This window comes from Mobula birostris, chromosome 9 (assembly GCF_030028105.1).
Source record: "Mobula birostris isolate sMobBir1 chromosome 9, sMobBir1.hap1, whole genome shotgun sequence".
Classification (NCBI taxonomy): domain Eukaryota; kingdom Metazoa; phylum Chordata; class Chondrichthyes; order Myliobatiformes; family Myliobatidae; genus Mobula; species Mobula birostris.
In genome coordinates, this window is record NC_092378.1 from 55067400 (window position 1) to 55089606 (window position 22207).

At 45.1% G+C, this 22207-nt stretch overlaps 1 protein-coding gene and 1 long non-coding RNA gene across 4 annotated transcripts in view; one reads left to right on the forward strand and one right to left on the reverse strand.

Annotated features, from left to right (window-relative positions):
• The window catches only part of yaf2 (YY1 associated factor 2), a 144991-nt gene that overhangs the window by 34283 nt on the left and 88501 nt on the right, over window positions 1-22207 (reverse strand). The gene's annotated exons all lie outside the window — the stretch shown is intronic.
• The window catches only part of LOC140202778 (uncharacterized), a 20066-nt gene continuing 5817 nt past the window's right edge, over window positions 7959-22207 (forward strand). Inside the window, exon 1 of the long non-coding RNA XR_011887188.1 lies at window positions 7959-8109. This is a non-coding gene — a long non-coding RNA (uncharacterized lncRNA). The remainder of the gene's footprint in view (window positions 8110-22207) is intronic.

A 22207-nucleotide genomic window follows, 5' to 3' on the forward strand; every position in this document is an offset into this window, starting at 1 on the left:
CAGGGGTATTAAAACAAAACCTTCACGACATCTTAAAAGTTTCCTCCTCCCAGGCGGTTATTCTGATCAACCATTCTAGTTAGCACCTCCCCCATGCGTCTATCACCACGGCAACATAAACACTTTTAACCACATTTTATAATGCTGTTTCCATTGTACATACATGCTACTATTAAGGTATTTATACACACTTTATCCTAAATCCGTACTTTAACCTCTAACTTTATTTTTTTATATATAATTCTTTATAATTGTTGAGTGCTGGGACAGGTGGCAGAGGAGTGCCAAGGGTGGGGGTGTGGCATGGGCACAGACACATCCATCCCTGAGACACCAGGCAGGGTCATTTGATTCCGAACAATTGGTTGATTGATCATTACAGAATGTCTCTCTGGTGCTTCCCTCTCCTGCTTTTCCCTACCATGACTCCCCTCTCCCTGCCCCCTTGCCTTGCTCAGTCCACAATAGAGACCCATATCAGAATCAGGTTTATCATCACTCACATACGTCATGACTTATTTTTCTGTGGCAGCTGTACAGTACAATACATAAAATTACTACAGTGCTGTGCAAAGGCCTTAGGCACCCTAGCTATGTAACTATGCCTAAGCCTTTCGCACAGTACTGTATGTCTATGTTATGATATACTACCTTAAGATTCATTTCCTTGCAGGAATTTACAGGAAAAATACAATAGAATTTACAAAAAACTACACCATCCACAAACAAAAACTAACACCCAATTTGCAAAAGAACACACACACTCGCAAATAAATAATACTGAGAATATTGGCAGCAAAGAATCCTTGAGATTAAGGTGTCGGTCACAGGATCAGTTCAGTGTTGAGGTGGTTGAAATGGCTGTAAGGTAGAAATTGGACCTGAATCTGCTTGTGTGGGACCAAAGGCTCCTGCACTCTCCCTCCTGATGGTAGTAGGGAGAAGAGAGCGTGACCAGAATGTTGGTGGGGGGGGGGGAGAGGGGGGAGATTCTTTGATGACAGACGCTGCTTCCTTGTGGCAGTGCTCCTTGCAAATGTGCTCAATGGTGGGGAGGGCTTTGCCCGTGTTAGTCTGACATACGCCTTGAAATTTATTGTTTTGTGGTAGCAGTACACATCAAGGTATGAAAACTACTACTACTAAATTACAAAAGAATTGTTAAAAAAAAAGACACAAAAGTTACATTAAAATTTATAATGACTAAACAGCGTAATAGAGAAATATTGAGGTAGTGCTGCCAGTGGTGGTGTGGCGGAGGGGTAGGGGAGGTGGAGGGGAGCTGTTCCAAAAACATGGGCTGCGGGCCTTCGCGCTCCTGTACGTCCTCCTGGTAGTGGGCATGTCCCAGACAACGAGGGCCCCTCACGATGGATGCTGTCTTCTTGGGATAAAACCCTTCATGGAATCTCGCCTGCACCTTGTCCAGCCTATGGCATCCTCCTACAGTATGGAGACCAGAACAGAACAGAACAGAACTCTCCTACGGAGGACCAACCATGTGTCAAAACTGTTCCTTCTCCTGTCTCGGAGCTTGATGTGAATTATGAAGAACAATAAAATCTGGGTCCAAGCAGTGAGTTGGATTTTCAGGGAGGAAGGGATCTGCCCTCCCGTGACTTATTCAACGAGTAGATGTGAACTCACAACAAATGCTGGTGATATTTAACCTGATTCTGAACCACAACAGCTGGCTACAGTATAAACGGCTGAATGCCAAGATGACCGGTTACATCAGAACAAAATACTGCAGCAGCTGGAAATCCGAAATTTAAAGAGAAATACACAAGGTTGTGCTGGAGGCACTCAGCAGGTCCGGCAGTTCCTGTGGAGAGAAACAGAGTTAACGTCTCATTCGGGGCCCGTTCGTCAGGACAACTCAGATAAAGAGACTCTTCATTGAAACACCGAGTATTTCTCGAGTTGCCTAGCCAGCTCAGCAGTTCCCACACTTCCTGTATTTATTTGGTTACATCTGAGACTCTGCTGGAGTAAGAGTTGATGGTCAGAGTCACACAGTCATGGCATACAATAATAACTCCAAGGACGTGGCCTACAACACGGTCCACCCACGTCTTCGTGCTGCCTGCAAGCTTTTGCCATACTTGCATCCAAACTCAAAGGAAATTAACCCAGCCCCACTATTTAATGCCTTTGACCGCAGCATCATTCCGGACAAGTGCTGCCATTCCCACTATAGGGTCAGTGAGCTGGTTGCCCAGTCTTGTCCATGCCGGACCCCTAAATCAGTGCTTTCTGAAGGGAAGAGTTCCGTGGGCAACTAAAGGTCTCGGCAGTCCATTCACTGGCTCAGTACTGTCATCATTTATCAAAGTGTTTTAAAGCATTTGTGAAATTTTAAAACAAAAGCTGTTAAGTTTGTTAGAAGCATATAAAGTTATGAAGGGAATAGATAAGATAGAGGCAGGAAAGTTGTTTCCACTGGTAGGTGAGACTAAAACCAGGGGAGGTAGCCTCAAGATTCGGGGGAGTAGATTTAGGACGGAGATGAGGAGGAACCGCTTTTCCCAAAGAGTAGTGAATATGTGGAATTCTCTGCCCAATGAAGCAGTGGAAGCTACCTCAGTAATCGTTTTTAAGACCAGGTTGGATAAATTTTTGCATAGTGAATTAAGGGTTATGGGGAAAAGGCAGGTAGGTGGAGATGAGTCCATGGTCAGATCAGCCATGATCTTATTGAATGGCGGAGCAGGCTCGACAGGCCAGATGGCCGACTCCTGCTCCTATTTCCTGTGTTCTTATGTTCTTATAAATCAGTCAGTCAGTGGGTGCCGTCCCGAATCTGGGGTTGGCGGCTATGCACCTCCATCTTCTTCGATCTTGCAACAGCACCGAGTACAGCCTCTCCTCCAGTTGTTCTCGCTGGCCGCCTTGGCACCGCCTGCCGCCACCCCCGCCGAACTCGAGCCTGAGGCCGTGTCGGCCTCCAGCCGCGGCCGCTTCTTTGAACTCGGCCCTTCCGTAGGCGGAGGTCTTGGGCAGGTCCAGGTACACGGTGCAGCACCTAAATTCATCATATATCTTCTAGCTAGGGGCATAGCATACGATTCGTAGATACGTGGTGAGGCTTTTACCTCTTCCATGGAAGATGGCCGTTGGCTCACAAGGAGCTCATCCGCCCTTTGTCAGGTCTTGTTTTTTATTTCAGTCCTGCTGGGTGTCCTCACACCCTCCTCACCAGACTAAGTCCGGTGGAGGAGCCGGCCCAAGTCGCCAACCACTCAACCACGGCCCCCAGCCAAGCACCTGCCCCTACCAAATCTCTCCAAGCATCCGGTGCCCAACCGAAAACCATGGCCGAGTGGCCGGCGACTAAACTTATAAGTAGGCTTGTTTAAAAAAAAATTAAAAACACAACAGTAAATTGACTTAAAAACTATAATATCCTGAAACCTAAAAATTTCAAGTGAAACAAGGTTAAATCAGAAACCAACTTTTCTGACCAGTTCCATCTCAAACGTACATCCCCTACACTTTGGCTAGGCACAACACCAAGTGCCATTGATAAATTTGATGATGACATCACTGTTATTGGCAGTCAGATGGTGACGAGAAGGCGTACAGGAGCGAGACAGATCAGCTGGTTGAGTGGTGTCGCAACAACAACCTTGCGCTAGTGTCAGCAAGACCAAGGAATTGACTGAGGGCTTCAGGTAAGGAAAATTGCATCGCACTGCTGCGGAAAAATAACAATAAAACTGCCCCTGATTCTGATGTTGGGAAAACACACGCCGGTCATCACTGAGGGGGTCAGCAGTGGAAAGAGTGAGCAACTGGGTGCCAACATCTCAGGGGATCTACCCTGGGCCCAACATACCGATACTCTCTTGAAGCAGGCAAGCCAGTGGCTATTATTCATCAGGAGATTTGCTTTGTCAATATTTATATTGTTGTACCCTGGAGAGCATTCTGACTGGTTGCATCACCGCCAGGTACAGAGTCTCCAATGCACAGGATCAAAAGAGACCAGAGAGGGTTATAGCCTCAGCCACCTTGCCATCATGGGCACAACCATCCCCACCACCAAAAACATCTTCTAAGCATGATGCCTCAAGAAGGAGACATCCCTCATTAAGGACCATCATCTGGGACACGTCATCTTCTCATGGGGAGGAGGTGGGAAGACCCACACTCAATGATTCAGGAAGAACTTCCTCCCCTCCACCATCAGATTTCTGAACAGTTCATGAATGCTACCTTGTTGTATTTTGTACAATTTATTTATTTTTGTAAATTATAGGTTTTTTATGACTTACACTGTACTGTAGCTGTGAAAACCGCATACCTGATTCTGACCCACAGAGCTTGGAACCAGGCCCTTCAGCCCAACTCATTCATGCTGACCAAGCATCCCAGTTAAACAAATCTCATGTGCCTATATTATCTGTGCTGTTGTACATACTATAAATTGTACATTCAGACGAAGACGCAACGCAAAAGTTTTTTATTCCTCACGTATATGAAGGATGTAAGAAATAAAGTCAATTTAATTCAACCCACATCCACCTGAACCTTTTCAACCTGTACCTGTCCAAATTTCTTTCAATCACTATAATGACAATCTGCTCATTCTATGTATCTACCACCTCTTGCCCCTTTCACTTTAAACCTATGTATTCAAGTTTTAGACACCCCCACCGGGGGGTAAAAATCCTCGGCCACTCACCTTTGATGTCTCCTGTCCCACAGGGTTCCTCCAGCAGTCTGGTTTTTGGTTAAGATTACAGCATCTTTAGTCTCCCTCACATTGGCACCTTATCCATGTCCCTCGTGATTTTCAAAACTTCCATAAGTTTATCCCTCAGCCTCCTTCACTCCAGGGAAAGCAGTCCTAGCCCGTCCAGTCTTTCCTTACAACTCAAGGCCTCCAATGCTGGCAATATCCTTTGAATTTTTTCCCGCACCCTCTCTAGCTTCACAACTTTTCTTATAGTATGGTGACCATAACTGCATGCAATATTCCAGTACAGTCTCACCAACATCTTGTACTGAATGCCCAGACAAAAGGCAAGGAAGCTACAACCTTCATAAAATGCTGGAGGAACTCAGCAGGCCAGGCAGCATCTCTGGAAAAGAGTACCGTCAATGTTAGCCCGAAATGTTGAATGCAGTCCTGCCGAAGGATTTCAGCCCGAAATGTTGACTGTTTACTCTTTTCCGTAGATGCTGCCTGGCCTGCTGAGCTCCGCCAGCACTTTGTGTGTGTGTTGCTTGGATTTCCAACATCTGCAGATTTCCTCTTGTTTGTGAAGCTATAAAGTTCTTCACCACACTGTTGCATTTATTGTTGATAAACTGCAGGAAGGTATTAGCACTGCATAGATTCTCCATCAAATGAATAAAAAGGCAAAAGCTTAACACACTGGATCAAACTGGAGGATGTGCACTGCATATTACAGAATGAATTGACTGAATGGCATAAAAACACACTGTCTCAATATATGTGACAATGTTAAATCAATATTCAAGTTTAATTATCATTCAACCAATTATGTATATAGCCAAATGAAACAGTGTTCCTCTGGGGCCAATGTGCAAAACAAATTACCAACAGCACATTGCACAAGTAGCACATATGGTTAAGATTTCAGAAAAACTCAGTCACAGAGAAAAAAAATAACATAGCCCAAGTCCGAGTGGCCCAGCTTGTTTTTCCACTGAGTGAACACCAGAGGGAAGCACTGACAGGAAGGGACAACCCCTCAACCCAAGTATGGATTCCAGTGTGACTCACACAGGCTCTCCCACACTGCCTCATTGTCTCCTCTGTTGGTTGGTTGCAGTAGACGACCCGCGGCCTAATTCTCCGTCCTAATGATATAGAGCACTACAGCACAGAAACAGACCCTTTAGCCCATCCAGTGTGTGCCAAACTATTATTCTATGTATTCCCATTGAGCCGCAGTTGGACCATTTCAATGACAAGTTATCTGGATCCACCATGGCCAGCTTGATGTAGGTAAGAAAATTATATTATAGTAATTATTTGTCAGCAATTTTAGAAATAATCATCAGTCACATTAACCACAAAGGAATAACCCCTTCCTTGCTCTTGACTGTGGCTGCACAAAATTTCAATTGGAATGCACTGTCAGTGGCTCACTCGTCCAAAAGCAGCACATGGCACGGCGATGTGTTCACGTGTATCATGAGGGCAAGAGTTCTGAATCTGCACTCACCCACTTCATTGCCCCAAGCACCAAGAGAGGCGGACAGGTAAGACGCGCCTGGTGCAGTGAGGAATGAGAGCCGGTCAAAGCGACGAGTGGGACTGAGAGAGCCGGGTGAGAAGCAGAGAGACTCCAGTGCACATGAAGACGCACATTGGAAGTGTTCTGTCAGTCTGGACATCATTGAGAAACTAGGCTTTTTGGCTGCACAGCTCTGGTCACCCAGCAGCCTGTGCTGAGGTGAAACGTGGCGTGTGTTTAGTTCCCGTCCTAATTCTGGGACAGCAGGGAGCCTGAGGGACACCTTGACCATCCTCTGAGCCCCTCCGAGTGAACATAGACCAGTTCCGTGTTGCCCAGCTGATCCATGAACCCTGGAATGATTGTGACAGCCAGAAGACAGAGGCCTCCACCAACCAACAGGCAAGGATCAACTTTGTCATTTAGGAATTTGTTGTGGCATGTTGGCACAATGTAAAAACATTCAATTATAAAAAAAGAAAGCATTATATAAAAATGTGCTGGAAGTTAAAGTACAGACATGGAATAACATGCCTGAATACCAGTGTGTATTTACAATGTAAACAGCATTATAAAATGAGGTTTAAAGTGTTTACAGTGCAGTGACTGACGTAACAGATAAAGAGGGGTGGGGGCTAGCCAGAATGGCTGATCACATTAACTGCTTGGGGAAAGACACTTGTAAGATACTTTATACTTTGTTGTCACCAAACAATTGATACTAGAACGTACAATCATCACAGCGATATTTGATTCTGCACTTCCCGCTCCCTGGATTACAAATATTAAATATTAAATATATTAAAAATAGTAAAAATTAGTAAATATAAAAATTCAAATTATAAATCATAAATAGAAAATAGAAAAATGGAAAGTAAGGTAGTACAAAAAAACCGAGAGGCAGGTCCGGATATTTGGAGGGTAAGGCCTAGATCCGGGTCAGGATCCGTTCAGCAGTCTTATCACAGTTGGAAAGACGCTGTTCCCAAATCTGGCCGTACGAGTCTTCAAGCTCCTGAGCCTTCTCCCGGAGGGAAGAGGGACGAAAAGTGTGTTGACTGAGTGGGTCGTGTTCTTGATTATCCTGGCAGCACTGTTCCGACAGCGTGCGGTGTACCGTGAGTCCAAGGACGGAAGATTGGGGTTTGTGTGATGTGCTGCGCCGTGTTCACGATCTTCTGCAGCTTCTTTTGGTCTTGGACAGGACAACTTCTATACCGTGAAGTGAAGTGAAGATGGCGTGACGTGTTCGTTTTAATCACCCTATAGTGCTTTCTAGAAGGGAGCTTCATAAAAGGCAGTTTGCTGGGTGAGTAATGATTTTTCCTGCCCACCTCTATGTCCTGGACACATACAATTCCTCCCAGTGGTTGGGGTTACACCAAAGGCAGGTTCTAGAACTGAAGGCACAGCACAGTAGCCAAGGATCTAATCACTTTAAGTGTGGCGGTGACCTTGCGTTGTTGTTGCAATGTACAATAAAGTCGCTTGACGTACAGAAGCATCAATCACACAGCAGTGAAAGTTAAAGCCACTGCCTTGGCTCCAGGGAGTATATTATAATCATATCCCTTCCTACCATGTGGCGAGGCATGGTTCAGATGCCAACTATAAATTTGTTGATGACACAACTATTATTGGCAGAATTTCAGATGGTGACGGGGTGGTGTACAGGAGCGAGATAGATCAGCTGATTGAGTGGTGTCACAACAACAACCTAGAGCTCAATGTCAGTAAGACCAAGAAATTGATTGTGAACTTCAGAAAGGTGAAGTCGAGGGAACATACACCAGTCCTCGGGGATTTGCAGTGGAAAGGAGGAACAGTTTCAAGTTCCTGGGCATCCAGAACTCGAGGGCACAGCCTCAAAATTGAGGGGCGACCTTCTAGAACAGAGGTAAGGCGGAATTTTTTTAGCCAGAGAGTAGTGAATCTGTGGAATGCTCTGCTGCAGACTACGGTGAAGGCCAAGCCTGTGTGAAATTTAAGGCAGAAGTTGATAGTTTCCTGATTGGTCGGGGCATCAAAGGATATGGCGAGAAGGCAGGAATATGGGGTTGAGTGGGATCCGGGATCAGCCATGATGGTATGGCGGAGCAGGCTCGATGGGCTGAATGGCCTAATTCTGCTCCCATGTCTTATGGTCAACATCTCTGAGGGTCTGGCCTAGGCCCAACATACTGATGCAATTACAAAGAAGGCACGACAGCAGCTATATTTCATTAGGAGTTTGAGGAGACGTGGTATGCCTCCAAAGAAACTCGCAAATTTCTACAGATGTACCATGGTTAATTGGTACCCATTTTAACTGGTTGCATCACCACCTAGTATGGAGGGGCCACTGCACAGGATCGGAAAAAGCTACAGAAAGTTGTAAACTCAGCCAGCTCCATCATGGGCACTAGCCTCCCCGGCATCGAAGGCATCTTCAAAAAGGTGATGCCTCAAAAATGTGGCATTCACGAAGGACCCCCTTCACCCAGGACATGCCCTCTTCTCATTGCTACCATTTCCCCTCTGCCGTTAGATTTCTGTAGGGTCAATGAACCCATGTACTACCTCACGACGCTTTGCTCTTTTTGTTTGCACTACTTAATTCGTTATAGAATATATTTTGCATTGCAATTTAGAGTATCTTTGTGTATTGCACTGTACTGCTGCTGCAAAACAACAAATTTCATGACATATGCCAGTGATATTAAACCTGATTCTGACTTTTACCTAAAGCTTAAAGTTTGCACAACTGTGTATCAAAGCAAATAGCTTCTTTGACAACACCAACAACCTCTTGTGTTACTGCCATTCGGGAAAACTATACTTACAGAATTCACAAGTTACTGCCGAAACTTGAGATATGGAATAAAATTCAGTCTGACAGAGTTTATATGGGAATTTAAAAAAACTATATCATGCAATTGCCCCTAAACCCAAAAACCTGTTTCATGATGAATAAGAGTATACAGATTCACGCTACAGACATGGAACACAGAAAGCTACAGCACATTACAGGCCCTTCGGCCCACAATATTGTGTCAACCATGTAACCTACTCTAGAAACTGCCTAGCATTTCCCTACCACATTGCCCTCTATTTTTCTAAGCTCAAGGTACCTATCTAAGAGTCTAAAAGACCCTATTGTATCCGCTTCCACCACTGTTGCTGGCAGTGTAATCTACACATCCACCACTCTCTGTGTGGAAAAACCTGTCTCTAACATCCCCCTTGTACCTATTTCCAAGCACCTTAAAACTATCCTCCCTCATGTTAGCCATTTCAGCCCTGGGAAAAAGCCTCTGGCTAGCTACACGATCAATGCCTCTCATTGTTTTATACACCTCTATCAGGTCATCTCTCATCCTCTGTCGCTCCAAGGAGAAAAGGTCAAGTTCACTCAACCTATTCTCATAAGGCATGCTCTCCAATCCACGCAACATCGTTGTAAATCCCCTCTGCACACCCTCTGTAGTGTCCACGTCCTTCCTGTAGTGAGGTGACCAGCCTCCTGTTTCACTGGAATGTAATTCCGCTACAATACAGGTGGCCACCAGTATCTAACAAACAGTTTGCAAATCACTCACCAACAGCTGCAACACTTCCTAGTGCACGCTCAGTTTAAATCTTAGATATTTTCTGCCAATGTATTTAAAAAAAAAACTCACTAAACAATTCCCAGCTGACTGGAAGGAAGCAAGACCTTGAACAAGGAGTTATTTGACATTCCTCTGGTGTACATGACGGACACCAGTGAGTCAAGTGAATCTGCTTTCCTGTCACACGCAGTAACCGCTGAATGAGAGCAGCTCCACACAAAACCTTTGCGGTTAGAGGGAGTGCTCTGGCCAAGACTGGAAAAGCTTCCACCCAGTTTCGCCTCGTCCACCAAGAAAATTGTTGAGGGAAGTTCACAGAGGCAAGAAGTCAAAACACACAAAAGGCATGTGACTCTTTAACTGGGAAGACAGAACACTGCAGAGGAGGGGTGGGGAAGGGAAAAGTATATGGTAAAACGCGACACTTTTCCCACACGGATTTCACTCCAGTAACAATGGCTCATTCATTATGTGCCTTGTCATGACGTGGGGAATCATGGTCCTTCCGTGACCATGATTGTCTAGGTAAATTTTCAACAGAAGTGGCTTCCCATTGCCCTTTTCTGGGCAGTGTCTTTACCATACAGGCAACTCCAGCCATTATCAATACGTTTCAGAGACTGGCTGGTGTCAGTGATCACATAACCAGGACTTGGTATACACACCAGCTGCTCATATAACCATCCATGCTCCCATGGCTTCATGTGACCTTGATCGGGGGACTAAGCACAAGGGTGACCTGCAGCCCAGTGGAGGGAAGAAGTGTCTTACACCTCCTTTGGTAGAGGCACTTCTCCATACCGCCACCCAAATATAACACACACATAACACTGGAGGTCAGGCAGCATGTATGGAGAGGAGACTGATGAAGGGTCTCGGCCTAAAACACTGGTTCTTTATTCTTCTCCATGGACGCTGCCTGGCCTGCTGAGTTCCTAGAGCATTTTGTGTGTGTTGCTTGGATTTCCAGCACCTGCAGAAACCTCCTGTATTTTTGTCAAATATATAGGCATCTGCTTGTCTCATGAGACCATGGATTTGCGCCTTGGAAAGTTTCCAGGGCGCAGGCCTGGGCAAGGTTGTATGGAAGACCAGCAGTTGCCCATGCTGCAAGTCTCCCCTCTCCACGCCACCGATGTTGTCCAAGGGAAGGGCATTAGGACCAATACAGCTTGGCACCGGTATCGTCGCAGAGCAATGTGTGGTTAAGTGCCTTGCTCAAGGATACACACACTACCTCAGCCAAGGCTCGAACTAGCGACCTTCAGATCACTAGATGAATGCCTTAACCACTTGGCCAAATATAACGCTACTGTTTTAAGGCCAACTCGCACAAAATGAGCAACTAAAACAAATCTCAGTCAACATCCTGGCTTTCAAAGCAGGAGACTCCCAAAGCGCAAGCCCCCTCTGACTGACTGGCTGGCAAGTCCTGCTGGGGTGCAATTACAATTTTGCTACCTTCCATTATTTGGGGACCACGTTCCCTCTTGCACAGGATTTTTCCATTTTGAGACAGATGGAATGGGGAAGGAACGTCCATTCTGCACTCACCTTGTGAGCTGAACATCAACGACAACACTTGGCTGCTCTGCTCAACGTTCCAGAATAACTGATAGCCTTAAGGACAAGGTTCCATTCCCCTACAAATGTTTCCCAAATGCTTTGGCATTCATCAGCAGTTATAAATTAATTGCTGGAATTACTGCCCACTGCACTTAAAGATAGTGCTGAAGCTATAATTCAGGACTGACACAGCGGTGAATGTGTCGGCAGGATGCCTTTTACGTCAATTCCATCGCTAGCAGAGAGAAAGCAGCCTTCATTTATGGAATATCCACCCGTTCCAACAGTGTAGCAGTTTAACGGTGCTTGTGTGCAGGGCCATCCTGGACCGTACACCCGGTGGCCATTTTAACAAGTACACTTGCTTGTTAATGCAAGTATCTTATCAGCCAGTCATTTGGCAGCAAATCAATGCATATAAACATGCAGACGTGGTCCAAAGGTTCAGTTGCTGTTCAGATCAAACAGCGGGGTAGAAATGTTGATCTAAGTGACTTTGACTACGGAATGCAAACAAGAGGAAATCTGCAGATGCTGGAAATTCAAGCAACAGACACAAAATGCTGGTGGAATGCAGCAGGCCAGGCAGCATCAATAGGAAGAGGTACAGTGAACGTTTCGGGCCGAGACCCCTCATCAGGACTAACTGAAAGAAGAGCTAGTAAGAGATTTGAAAGTGGGAGGGAGAGGGGGAGATCCGAAATGATAGGAGAAGACAGGAGAGGGTGGGATGGAGCTAAGAGCTGGAAAGTTGATTGGTAAAAGGGATACAAGGCCGGAGAAGGGAGAGGATCATGGGACGGGAGGCTTAGGGAGAAAGAAAGTGGGAGGGGAGTGCCAGAGGAAGATGGAGAGTAGGCAAGGAGTGATTGTGAGAGGGACAAGAGAAAAAGAGAGGGAGAAAAGGGGGAAATAAATAAATAAGGGATGGGGTAAGAATCGGGGAGGGGCATTAACGGAAGTTAGAGAAGTCAATGTTCATGCCATCAGGTTGGAGGCTACCCAGACGGAATATAAGGTGTTGTTCCTCCAACCTGAGTGTGGCTTCATCTTTACAGTAGAGGAGGCCATGGATAGACATATCAGAATGGGAATGGGACATGGAATTAAAATGTGTGGCTACTGGGAGATCCTGCTTTCTCTGGCGGACAGAGCGTAGGTGTTCAGCGAAACGGTCTCCCAGTCTGCGTTGGGTCTCACTAATATATAGAAGGCCACATCGGGAGCACCAGACACAGTATGTCACTACTATATATATTGTATAGTATATTGACTATGGAATGATTGTTGGTGACAAACAGGGTGGTTTGAGGAACTCAAACTGCTGATCTCCTGGGGTTTTCGCCCACAATAGTCTCTAGAGCTCATGGAGAATGGTGTGAAAAATAAAAAGAAAACATCCAGTGTGCGGCAGTTCTGTGGGGGGAAAGCCTTGTTAATGAGAGAGATCAGAGGAGAATGGCGAGACTGGTTCAAGCTGACAGCAAGGCAACAGTAACTCAAATAGCCACGTGTTACAACAGTGAAGTGCAGAAGAGCATCTCCAAATACACAACGTGTTGAACCTTGAAGTGGATGGGCTACAAGCAGCAGAAGTTCACGGACATACACTCAGTGGCCACTGCATTTGGTACTTCCTGTACCTAACAAAGTGGTCACTGAGTGCACGTCCTCAACTCACATTTTAAACTCAAGTCAAAGGCACCTCTGGGAAAACAAAAAAAAAACAAACTTCATTTTCTCCTGGAGATTTGCAGTCATACCTGCTTTTTACAACGAGCTTCAATATTTGGAAACCTTTTTCAGTGGGTGTCAGATACACAGAACATATAGCTCAAAGTAAATTTATTATCAAAATAGGTATATGTCACTATAAATTACCCTAAGGTTCATTTCCATTCAGGCATTCACAGTAGAATAAGAAATACAATAGAATCAATGAAAAACTACACACAGAGACTGACAAAACAATCAACGTGCAAAACACAAACTGGAAATACAACCATGATGGAATGGCAGAGCAGACTCGATAGACTGAATGGCCTAATTCTGCTCCTATGTCTTATGGTCCCATTGTAAACTGTATTTCTGTCCTGTCAATGTTAACAGTCAACCTTTCACCTCCTTACTTATCAAGTATCTATCCACCTCTGCTTTAAAATATTCGAAGACTCCATTTCCATCACTCTCTTCGCCCCTGAGGTTATTCTATGTGAAGTCCTTAAATTGTCCTTACAAACTGTGCTCCACTGTAAACCTGCCAAAATCTTGCTCCTTCATTCATAGGAGTTCTGTCAGTTTGATATTAGATTCTTGAGGTTTGTTTTGCTTCCCGATATTGGAGTGCTTAACAATACAGTCACGTGGTGAGCAGACCAACAACAAACTGCTCATCTCTCTGACTTATTAGTATTTAGTTTTTTTTTGTTTTTTTTGGGGGGGGGGTTTTCTTTGCATTTTTTTCTTTTTATTTCTTTTTTTCTCTATGATTAACTATATTAAGAGTTTGGAAGTCTATTACACCTGTATTACGGTATTTGAAATCTTTTTTGTACATGTTTATCAACAATAAGATTATTCCAATCTCTGTATCAATATTGTTATTGTTTATAATTTTGGAAAATTAATAAAAAGATTTAAAAAGAAAGGAAATACAACCAACAAACTAACAAGCTAACAAATTAACACTGAGAATTTCAGTTGTAGAGGCTTTGAAAGTGAGTCCAGATGTTGTGGAATCAGTTCAGTGTTGAGGTGAGTGAAGTTATCCACCCTGGTTTAGGAGCCTGATGTTTGTAAGGTAATGACTGTTCCTGAACCTGGTGGCATTGGAACTAAGGCGTCTCTATCTCCTGCCCAATGGAAGCATGAAGGAGAGAGCATGGCCTGGGTGATGGAGATCCTTGATGATGGATGCTGCTTTCTTACGGCAGTGCTTCTTGTAGGTGTGCTCAATGGTGGGGAAAAGCTGTACAGCTTCAAGCTAATTCCATATCCCAGCACTGGGCCCATAGCCCATTACACTCTTGTCATCCACACACCTGTGCACATACTTCTAAAAGTACCTGACGTACCTGCCTCAACAACTTCCTCTCTGGCAGCGGGTTCTGCATATCTACCACCTGCTGGGTAAAAAATAAAATCACCCCTCATACTCCTTTTTTCCTCTAACCTTAAAACTATCCCTCCGGGTTTCGATTCCCCAGTCTGGAAAAAAGACTGTTTACCTCATTGACGCCCCTTGTGATCTTATACATCTTATGAATAAAGTGTAGAACATAAATATAAAGAATAAATAGAGACAGAGAGAGAGGGAGGGGAGAGGGAGAGGTATGGAGACAGACAGACAGACATGAAGGTACATTTTCTCTCTCAGGCTCATGATTCTTTGGAACTCTCCCCGGCTAACATGTCTCTTGGCAGACACTTATTCCAGCACTGTAAGGAGAATAAGTTAGAGAGATGAGTGGTTTGTTGTTGGTCTGCTCACCACGTGACTGTATTGTTAAGAAATCCAATATCAGGAAGCAAAACAAATCTCAGGAATCTAATATAAAACTGACAGAACTCCTATGAGAGAAGGAGCAAGATTCTGGCAGGTTTACAATGGAGCACAGTTTGTAAGGACAATTTAAGGACTTCAAATAGAATAACCTCAGGGGCGAAGAGAGTGATGGAAACGGAGTCTTTGAATATTTTAAACCAGAGGTGGATAGATACTTGATCAATAAGGAGGTGAAAGGTTAAGTGTTAACATTGACAGGACAAAAATACGGTTTACAATGAGACCATAAGACATAGGAGCAGAAATAGGCCATTCGGTCCATCAAGTCTGCTCTGCCATTCCATCATGGCTGATTTATTATTTCTCTCAACTCCATTCTCCTGCTTTCTCTCCATAACCTTTGACACCCTTACTAATCAAGAACCTATTAACCTCTGCTTTAAGTATGCCCAGTGACTTGACCTGCACAGCTGTCCGTGGCAATGAATTCCACAGACCCTCTGGCTGAAGAAACTTCCCCCTTTCTCTGTTCTAAAGGGATGCCCTTCCACTTTGAGCTCGTGCCTCAGAATAACATCAGCCACAGTTGGACTTGTATCCGCTCCTGTAGTCAGTTCACCACTTTAGTGGAATTAATCTGCTGTTTTCACATCCAGAATATTTTGCTTTACTGCAGTTTGTACATCAGAAAATGATTCAAATTCAATTTTTACCTTTTACAGCATAGATCTATCCCATCTTCTGCCTTACCGTGCTTGTCTTGTTCATCTTAAATTCTTTCATGCTTTAAGTACTTTTTAAACATTAATTATCCTTTTTAAAAATAACTTCCACTACTAAATTAGCTCAAGAAGCATGGAGCACCACAGCATAGAAATACTGCAGGCCTTTGGCCCATCCAGTTCTTGCCTAGTCCCATCGGCCTGCATGTGGGCCATAGCCTTCCATACCTCTCCCATCCAATTATCTATTCAAACTTCTCTCAAATGTTCAAATCAAACTCACACCCAGTACTTCCATTGGCAGCTTGTTCCACACTCACCACCGAGGGAAGAAATTCTCCCTCAGGTTCTCCTTAAATATTTCACCTTTCACCCTTAACCCACGTCCTCAAGTTCTAGTCTCACTCAACCTGAGGGGCAAAATCTATTTGCATTTAACCTATCTATACCCCTCATAATTGTCCTTAAGATTGCTGCAATCTGTTATCTCTGGACATGGTCGATCTTGTGAGAGGAACACACTTCACATACATTACTGAATTAACTGGGGGCAGTGACGGGGTGGGGTGACACTGAATCTCCAGCAACACTTAACTTAACCCATGCAAACAGATGCAAAATAAAGACAGGTGTAAATTTAAAGCAGGAAAGTTGAACCTTACTTTGAGACAAAGCCTGATGGCTAGGCCTCAAAACATTCTACTCCCCAATGGTCAAAATAAAGCCAAGTGACGAGGTCTAAAATACCATAACACTCAGAATTACATGCCCCTCATCCCCCTTGGTCCACAGGTTAAACACAAGCTGGGCAGTTTCCATGCTCAGTGCGACAGCTCATTTTCACTGTTTCTCATGAACTGAACACAGCACTGGTTTCCAGCTCATCCAAAAGGATAATAGAGAGAGACGCACCAAAGCTCCTCCACCACCCCCCCCCCACCCCACCAATTGGATCTCACTGACTCTTCCCTCTCCCCACCACCTTATTCTGGCTTCTGTTCCCTTCCTTTCCAATCCCCATGAAGGGCCTCGGCCCGAAATGTCGACCGTTTATTTTCCATAGATGCTGCCTGACCTGCTGAGTTCCTGCAGCACTTTGTGAGTGTTGGCTCTGGATTTCCAGCACCTGCAGAATCTCTCGTGTTTATGATGGAACATCAGCTCTCTGAACCACCTCCCCAGCCCTCCCACCAACATGCAGCAGAGCAGGAAAAGGAAAGCTGATCGCAGCAGAACGTCGACTGTTTATACTCTTTCCCATAGATAATGCTGGAGGAACTCAGCAGGTCAGACAGCTTGTGTGTTGTTCTCAGAAGCTAACAGGTCTCCTGGCAGACACTTACTCCAGTGCTCAAAGGAGACTAAGTCAGAGAGATGAGCGGTTTGTTATTGGTCTGCTCACCACATAACTGTATTGTTAAGCACTCCAATATCGGGAAGCAAAACAAACCTCAGGAATCTAAGGTACATCTGATAGAACTCCTATGAGTGAAGGAGCAAGATTTTGGCAGGTTTACAACAGAGCACAGTTTGTAAGGACAATTTAAGGATTTCAATTAGAATAACCTCAGGGGCGAAGGCAGATTCCAGTGGAAGTTCTTCTAAATTTAGTAGCAGTTTTCAAACCACAAGAGCTGTTCCAGTTAGAATGTTCATCTCCAAAAATGTGCTTATAAGTTGCAAGTCACCTTCACAGCCAGGTGAATGACGAGTTGCTCCGGTTACCATATGGGTGAAGGTACGCCCAAGTTTGAGAGGCAACTGAAGCTGGAAATGGTGTTTCCTGGACCAGGGGTTTAGCCCCTGAGCAGAGCGTGCCCCGGAGACGCCACATCAGCAGAGCTCACGGCAAGACAATATCAGGGAATTATAAAGACTAGCTCTGGGTGCAGAGAGGGGAAAAGCAGGAATGTGTTTGGGATGGAGAAGCTGGGGGCGGGGGGGGTGGGAAAAAGAAGAAATAGGTGGAGTGTGAAATCCATAATCAGGTTTATTATCACTGACCTACGTCATGGGATTTACCAACTCCTGTTGCTGCTGAAACTTTATAAACCTCTGGTTAGGCTGCATCTGGAGTATTGTATTCGGTTCTGGGCTTTGGAGGGGTTGCAGAAGAGGCTCACCAGGACGTTGCCCAGATTAGAGTATATGAGCAGTAAGGAGAAGTTGGTCGAACCCGAGCTGTTTTCTCTAGAAGGGTGGAGGCAGAGAGGAGACCTGATAGAAGTCGATAAGATTATGGGAGGCATAGACAGACAGATGGTATCTCACCCCTTCACCATCGAAGACTCTGCCAACAACACTGGTGTCGTTGGTGAATTTATAAATAGCGGTTGAGCTGTGCCTAGCCACACAGTCATGTGCAGAGAGAGTAGAGGAGATTACTTGCATTTTGGAATTTTAAAAAAATACAATTTTCCCATCTTTTGAATTTCTCCTTTGAGCTCATTTCTGGTCAGATTTTGACAAACCTCTATGTGTGGTGGAGAGTCTATTGACTGGCTACATCATAGTCTGGGATGGAAACACCAATGCCTTTGATGGAAACTCCTACAAAAAGTACAGACAGTCCATCACAGGTAATGCCCTTCCCACCGCTGAGCACATTTACACGAAGCGTTGTTCAGGAAAGCAACATCCCAACACCCAGGTTATGCTCCCTTTTTGCTGTTGCCATTGGGAAGGAAGCCTCAGCACTCCCACTACCTGATTCAGGAACAGTTATTACCCCTCAGCCGACAGCCTCGTGAACCGGAGGGGTAACTTCACCTGCCTCATCATCGCAGTGTTCCCACAACTGATGGACTCACTTTCAATGACTCTTCATCTCATGTTCTTGACATTTATTACTTACTTATTATTATTATTCGCTCTCTTCCTTTTTGTATTTGCACAGCTTGTTGTCTATTGCACGCTGGTTGAACACCCAAGGTTGGTGTGGTCTACCATTGACTCATTATGGTCATAATGACTATGCCCACAAGAAAGCAAATCTCAGGGTTGTACATGCTGATGTATATTACTTTGATGATAAATTTACATTGAACTTTGATATATCTGATTTTTTTCTTACTTAAAACGTTCATTAGCTTCAAGCATCATAAAAATGACTGGATCATTGCAGTGATTGGCTACCAATGTCTATTTTCATAAACTGTTGTACATGCCTTATGAACTACATCACAGAAATTATAATGAATGCATTAGTCAGCTTAGTGTTTGTTTGATGAATTTTGAAGTCTGCAATAACCCTGGGTTGGAGGATATAATCGCCACCTGCAGATAATTCCAACATCTACCTGACCATGCGCACCTCTGTGTGATGCACCCAAAATATTGTGTTGTGGATAGTGAGCAACAGGAGGTTAAGCTAGGGAGAGAAGACATTTGGAAATATTACACGAGGGCTGCCTTCAGGTCAAATGTAACAGGAGATGAAACAATTCTCTTCTGCTTCAGCTGAAGAGGAATGTGTGATTACACAACGGTGACTGGAATGATTCAGTTCCGAGATTGAAGCGACAGTGAAATGTGCAAGAATCTTCAAGGACTCTGAGAAAACCCAACAACTGTAGCTCTCTCTGAAGTCTATTCACGTCTATGTTCACTATACTCACTCGAAACTACACCCTGCAGAATGAAATTCAAGTCTTTAACACCACAGCAATCCCTGAGGATGCATGTACCCTCCTCTCCAGTCAGAAACACACCCTTCCACTAATGCTGTCAGTTTATGGTTCCTGGTCTATTTCGCCATCCATTCCACTTCAGAGTCAAGGAGCACGACAGCACTGAAACAGGCCCTTCAGCCCATCTAGCCCATGCCAGTCTGTTTTTTTTTGCCTAGTAATAGAGCCACTGAACCCAATAGCATAGAATCGCTCTTTGGTCCATCTAGTCCATGCCAAAACTAATTATTCTGCCTAATTTCATCTACCTGCACCTGGACTGTAACCCTCCTTACCTCTCCCAGCCATGTACCCAATCTACCTGTATCCAGACTGTAACCCTCCTTACCTCTCCCATCTACCATAACCCATCTACCTGTAATCCAGACTGTAACCCTCCTTACCTCTCCCATCTACCTGTACCCAGACCGTAACCCCTCCATATCTCTCCCATCTACCTGTACACAGACCGTAACCCCTCCATACCTCTCCCATCCAGGTACCTATTCAAACCTTCTCTTATTTGATACAATTGAATCCAAGTCTACCAGCTGCTGGCAGCTCATACCATACTTTCACCATCCTGAGTGAAGAAACCTCCCCCCCCCCCCCCCCAGAGAAGATGTTCCAGTAACAGGGTAAATATCTTCCAGTAACGGAAGAGGACAGGTGAATTTAGGTGAGAACTCACTGGGCAACAGGGCGGAAGAAAGCATGTGACAGACACCAGGCTGTTCATCCAAGTGAGCACTAAATGCATCAGGGGAAGCTCAGAGGACGCGAGAGGGCGCAGAGAGGGCAGGGGGAAACACTAGCAGTAAATGTTAGGTGTGCGCACAGGTATTCTGGTAGCTGAGCAGCAGCAGGGCTGTAAGGAGAGAGGTGGGGCTGATCAGAGACCAGAAAGGGAAACCTGCTTGTTGTGGCAGAGGACACTGCTGAGGTACTAGAGCACCACAGCACAGAAGCAGGTCCCTTTGAATCAGAATCACGTTTATTATCACCGGCATGTGAAGCGAAATTTGTTAAGTTAGCAGCAGCAGTTCAATACAACACATGACCCTTCTGGTCTACGCCAAACTCCTATTCTGGCTGGTCCCACCAACCTGCAGCCCGGCCACAGCCCTCATACCCCTCCCATCCATGTACTTATCCAAAACATTGAAATCTAACCCACAATCACCACTCCCACTGACAGCTCATTCTGCACCCTCACTACCCCGAGTGATGAAGCTCCCCCTCATGTTCCATATATTTTATATAAATATTTCACCCTTAACCAATGACCTCTACTTTTAGTCTCACCCAACCTCGATGAAAAAAGCCTACGTGCATTAACCCTATCTATATCCCTCATAATTCTGTATACCTCCATCCCATCTCCCCTCATTCTCCTGAACCAGTGACATCTACCGAGTCGGGATGTGAATCCAAGGCCAGAAACCTAAAGCCCTCCCCTTGTGCACACTCTCCCCATACACCTCTCTGGCCTTCCATTGCTGTACTCAGCGTGAGGTAGAGTGACCACATTAGACATTTTGCCTCGTTATCCCTTTCCTACAGCTTAAAACCTGGCTGCGGGACCTTGTCCTTTTCCTAATGAACTTTGGTGTCTGCATCTAATTAGTACCAAGTGCCCTTCATCCATCAACCCACATGGTTGCTGGATTAGCTCCCAGTCAAACATCAATCAGAGCTCAGCTTTGTGGTGAATGACTGCAGATAGGAGATGTAGACATAATTACTTCAACAGCACACGAAGAACACCTCGAGTTGGGGCAGAAAACAAGTTCTGCAGCAATTGACAAGAAGCCGTTGGAACGGGCCTTATTCCGTACAGCACAATTGAAGGTCTTCAACCATGGACAACTGGAGCTGGGAACATTGGTCTTCACTGCCAGAGGGATTGAACATCAGAGCAGGGAGGTTATGCCGCAACTATACATAGCATCAGTGAGACCACCCCTGGAGTACTGCCGGCAGTTCTGGTCTCTATTTACAGGTTATAGGCCTAGCCAGCCCAAGGCGGCAATGCTGCCCAATTCCATCCACGTGCACCCTTTCACTGCCCAATTCCATCCACGTGCACCCTTTCACTGCCCAATTCCATCCACGTGCACCCTTTCACTGCCCAATTCTGTCCATGTGCACTGTTTCACTGCCCAATTCCATCCACGTGCACCCTTTCACTGCCCAATTCCATCCATGTGCACCCTTTGACTATGGGAGCAAACCCGCACAGACAGGGAGAACATACAAACTCCTTACAGGCAGCGGCTGAATAGAACCCACCCTTGCTTGAGGAAAGATATATTGGTTTTGGAGGCTGTGCACCAGGCCGATTCTGGAGATGGGTTAGCCTATAACGAGAGCTCAAGTTGCCTGGGACCACGTTTGCTGGAATTCAGGAGAATTAGAGCGGATCTTACAGAAACATACAAAATTATGAAAGAGATAGATAAGACAGAGTAGGAAAGTTGTCTCCACTGATAGGTGGTAGACCTCAGGGACAAAGCCTTACCATTCATGGGAATAGATTTAGGATGGAGAAGAACAGGAACGGGCTTTTCCCAGATTGGTCAATCTATGGAATTCTTTGCCAGAGAAGCAGTAGAGGTTACCTCAGTGAAAATAGTTAAGGCACAGTTATATAGAACTTTGCATAGCAGGGGAAATGAGGGTTATGGGGGGGAAAAAGACAGGTAGCTGGAGTTGAGTCCGTGGCCAGATCAGCCATGATCTTATTGAATGGCTGAGCAGGCTCGGTGAACCAGATGGCTGACTCCTGCTGAACCGTCTCCAAAATATATTTAATGAGGCAGTCTCTACTGCTTCCCCAGGCAGAGAATTCCGGAGATCCACTGGAAAAAAACAAATTCCTCCTCACTGCCTCTTACAATCGACTCTTATGTGTAAGGTGGGAACGAAAATGAGCTCTGGTGAG